Source organism: Penaeus monodon, chromosome 37, assembly GCF_015228065.2.
Source record: "Penaeus monodon isolate SGIC_2016 chromosome 37, NSTDA_Pmon_1, whole genome shotgun sequence".
In the NCBI taxonomy this organism is placed as follows: domain Eukaryota; kingdom Metazoa; phylum Arthropoda; class Malacostraca; order Decapoda; family Penaeidae; genus Penaeus; species Penaeus monodon.
This window is the reverse complement of record NC_051422.1, coordinates 15,970,783-15,975,782: the sequence shown is the minus strand read 5'-3', so window position 1 is coordinate 15,975,782 and position 5,000 is coordinate 15,970,783. Positions and strand designations below refer to the sequence as shown.

At 31.9% G+C, this 5,000-nt stretch overlaps 1 protein-coding gene across 1 annotated transcript in view; it reads left to right on the top strand.

Annotated features, from left to right (window-relative positions):
* Positions 1–1,785, top strand: part of LOC119596416 (homeobox protein Hox-B5-like) — a 149,806-nt gene extending 148,021 nt beyond the window's left edge. The window contains exon 4 of the mRNA XM_037945665.1: positions 1,513–1,785. The gene's annotated coding sequence lies outside the window, so the exon portion shown is untranslated. The remainder of the gene's footprint in view (positions 1–1,512) is intronic.
* Positions 1,786–5,000: the final 3,215 nt, after the last annotated feature.

Genomic DNA, 5,000 nt, shown 5'->3' with positions numbered 1-5,000 from the left:
ACCATTATAATCATCATTATCATTATCATTATCATTATCATCGTCATCCCTTATTACCATTGTCATTATTATTATTAGCATTACATCTATCTTCATCATCATGCATCAAAATTCAGTCACCTCCCCCCCCTTCCCTCTCCAGTTATTGCGCCCCCCCCCCTACCTTTCTTCTAAGGAAGTTATAGATGAAAAGGAGAAGAAAATACAGAGAAAAAACGGAGGAAGAAGGAAATGAAAAGAAAATGAATAAATAATAAATAAAAGAAAGACAGTAAACGGGAAATACCAAAATACGCACACACACACACACACACACACACACACACACACACACACACACACACACACACACACACACACACACACACACACACACACACACACACACACACACACACACACACACACATAATAATAATAATAATAATATTAACTAACTAAATAAATAAATAATATATAACAGGCAAGCTCCTAACGGCTAATCAGTGTTACCATAACTTTCGCAGAGCATATTAGCGAACCATGAGTAATTGTAGGTACCTTTCAACCTGCAATTTTCAGTTGTAAAAAGCTCTGAAAGACTGGAAATATTGACGTAAGCTGATTAAACACCTTGTGGTTCTGAGGTTGACGCTGGAGTATGGTTGTAATTTTTTTTTTTTATTATTAGCATTATTGGGTGTGTTTTTATGGCTGTTGTTGTTGTTTATTGTTGTTGTTGTCATTGCTATCCTTATCAGTGTGTCCTTTTGTTATCCATCGGGTTGTTTTGTGTGTGATTAAGTAGGAAAAACATGCATATAGAAAATGATGATTATAAGATTGCATATACAAGAAACAGAAAGAAGAAAATGATATTAAGGAATACAGAAAATTGATTGAAGAGAGGAAATAAGATGCTAACTAAGGTGATAATATATATGTATGTGAACAAATATATAAAGATGAATAGATAAATAAATACATAAATATATATATATATCTATAAATATATATATATATATATATATATATATATATATATATATATATATATATATATATATATATATATATGTATGTATATATATATATATATATATATATATATATATATATATATATATATATATATATATATATATATATATATATATATGTATAATCGCGTGTGTTCGTGTGCATTCATATGTGTAATGCTAATAGTTATAGTAGTAACAGTAGTAGTAGTAGGATAATAACAATAATTATGATAATAATGGTACTCATTCTGATGATAATTATCATAAACATCACTCCCTCCCTCGCCCACCCACATTAAATCATATAAACAATACCAACTTTATCCATAAAAAAAAAAATCCTCATTGTTTTTTTTCTCTCTCTCCTTTATCCATTAATAAAGCTAACCCTTATTTTTTTCTCTTTATATACTTTACCCATTAAAAAAAAAAATCCACCCGTTAATCATTATTCTACATCTCTCCTTTATCCATAAAACAACTAAATTCTCTTTCTCTCGTTTGCCAACAGGGGTCTGCCTGGTCGTGGTAACTCATATGCAGATGGTGTAGCCAGCGAGAGTGGGTGGCTGCATTAATCGGTATGAGAGACTGCGACTAGGGTGTACCGGTGGATTTCCTCCATTCGTCACTCACGGCCTGGATAAGGACTATGGACTACGGAACAACGCCTTTTGAACTTTCGAAGCAAAACTATTGTGTGTGTCGTTTTTTTTTATATATATGCATATGTATGTATGTGTGTGTATGTAGGTTATATATACATATACGTATGTATGTATTCTCTGTGACCTTCTTCTTCTTTTTTTATTATTGTTATTATCATTATTATTGTTATTATTATTATTATTATTATTATTATTATTATTATTATTATTATCATTATTATTATTATTATTATTATTATTATTATTATTATTATTATTATTATTATTATCATTATTATTATTATTATCATTGTTACCATTATCGTTATTATCATTATTATTATTACCATTATTACCATTATTATTATTATTACTATTGCTATTATTATTATTATTATTATTATTATTATTATTATTATTATTATTGTTATTATTATTATTATTATCAGTATTATCATCCTTATTATAATCATAATGACTATCAATTTCATCCTTATCATGGCTGCCTCTATCGAAATCACCGGTACCCAAGATTTTGTTTTTTTCATTATCATTATTATTGTTGTTTTTTTTCTGTTATTATTAAGAAGGAAATGTGATGGTGGTGATGTGTGATGAAGAAGAAAAGAAAAAAGAAGAGAGACGAAGAAGAAGAAGAAGAAGAAGAAGAAGAAGAGGAAGAAGAAGAAGAAGAAGATGATGAGGACAGCAAACCACAAATGACGCTCTTGTGAGGTGTTCTTCTCGTGATTGTAAATAGCAAGATGTTGAAAATACAGTGTGCTTTTTTTTCTATCTTTCTCTTTTCAAAAATGTCCCGTGAAGATCAACACAATGACAAGTGAAAAGAAAATGAATGAGGAATGTGGATTCGGGATGCTCTGCAAGCCGTGCGTAATTTTTTGGAGGCATGGCAGTTTGTGATCATAAAAATGACTGTGTGCATGGAAGGTCATTCTATGAAGGACATAGACATGTGTATTATTACTATTATTTTTAATATTGTGATCTGTAGTTAGTTGACATAGGCAGGAGGTTAGACCTTCCTGAAGTGAGTTTCGGCACAATTTTTACTTCTTTTGGAATCGGAAATGAACTTTCTCAATTAATACTGTACATGTGAAGTGTTGTTCACTACTGAGTGAAAAAATGGTACAAGTAAGAGATTACTCTAAAAATTTTGTTGAATTTCGTTCCTTTACCCCATCTATTCTTGATTTAATCTACCCTCAAAGTTTTTTTTTTTTCATAATAACAAAAACGTATGAAAGGGTTCTATGACGTAAAGATGTGAGAGTTGAAGGCATGGACGTTTTATTTTTCATTGCGAGGAGCCAGCTGGTTTTGAACGTGAGCGCAGGAGGTGAACTGATGCTGGACAGGTGGTTATCTTGGGTACAGTGCTTTTGCTGATTATATTATCATCATTTGCAAATATCTTCTTTCAAGTCTCCATTTTTTTGTACTCTCTTAACTCCAAGACTAAGTAAAATATCCGAAGAGATATACACAAGAACATCGCAATAGAATTCAGAGAAAATAAAAGGAATTTGGATAGCGTGCTTCAGTGACACTAATTTGTATAAAAATAGTAAAGCAGTTTAGAAAACATTTTGAAGAGTGATACAAAGCATAAGGTTATATAGGTGAATTCAAATAAAATAGTGCCCTATGCAAACATTTTCTTTTAGATTTTTTTGCCAAAGTTAAGAGTGATTCTTCAATACTGTTATAATTAATGTAATTTACATATTTTCTTGATTATTATCAACGTCTTATTTCTTCTGTAAATGTTAAGACTTATATTATTTTTACTACTTATTTTGGAAGAAAAAAAAAAATACCCCCATATGGTTCTTTACTTGTTAATGCAGGTTTATGGAAGAGCACAATGCTAGTATTCTGTATCAGTTATTATTGGTATGATAGTCAGTCTCTTAGAAGTCACCCAACATGGGACATCTGATATATATGTGATGCTAAAACGTAAACAGTGTTCCACGTGGCAGAAACAAAGTCTTGTTAATGTTAACCTGAAAGTGAGATACATTCTTGTGTTAGAGAAGATGATGATGATGAAAAGATGTATCCAGTGGAACACAGATATGGTGTTATCACGTTCTTTGGAAATTGCTTGTTCAGGTATAACCTGAGTGAACAATTTCCTTGAACAGGTGTGTGAGGGAGTTCTCAAGTCTCTCGTCTCCCCTGCTGTTCATACAAGTTGCATAATACTGTTGTATGGTGATCTGGCATATAAATACATAAACAAAAAAATAATAAATACATACGTAATGATAGAACTCTTAGCCCTGGCCTGTAGCACAACAGGCCTGTCGTTTTTGATTACGCTGTACACAATAGGGAGTGGATGGTACGCTTGGCAAGGTGAATGTTGAATATGTACGCGAATCTCAATTTGTGCAATGCTGTCCATATGGCTTTTAATAAATGGTGTAAAAAGTTATAGCAATGATACTGTAATCATTGCAGTAGATTGTTGCCTAGCAGTAAGAGTCTCTCCCCCCCCCCTTTCCCCTTCCCCAACCATCGCCCCCCCCCCCCTTCCCAGCCCCTTCTCCTTCTATTCCCTTCCCCTCAACCTCAACATTACGCCTTCCTCCCTTTACCCCCCCCCCCCCCGTCTCATGTCTCTCCCTCCCTCCCTACTCCAACCCGGTGTTATGTGAGTTAACCAGAGCACAGCTGATGTGGCTTTGCGCTCTGGCTTATTCTTCGAAACATTTCACAGAACGTGCGAGAATTTTTACAAACATAGGCCCCAGACTGTACCTTATTCTAAAGTTAAATCCGCGAAGAGGAAAGCAAAACTGTTAAAAAAAAAATGAATAAAATCTTTTTAAAAACTATATTTCCTTTGTATAATTTACAACAGAAGTTCGTTTAACTCTTGTCCAACAATCACATTATTTTCCATCAAGAAGGGAGTAATAATATCTTTTTGTATTTTACTGCTATACATGGAATTTTTTTCTCTCTCTCTACCCTTTTAAATTTTGGATATGTATAAATACAAAAATTATATTTTTGGATGTGATTGTTATGTTTATTATAGAACTGTCAGAAAAAAAAAAAATGTATTATACTTGTTTAAGGAACCCATATTTATATTCTCTCGCCTCCTATTTGTAATCATTACTCATTGGCTTCTCTCACAATATATTTCAGTATACCTTCGTTTATTTTTTCTTTTTTTCTTATTTATTATTATTTTTAATTACGTTTTTTCCCGCGTGATGATTACGCCTTTTTTTCAAAGTATACGAATAGTTTTAAGAGTTAAGCAATATTCCTGTAAAAAGTTGTCTACTGTAAATTAACAATGATAATG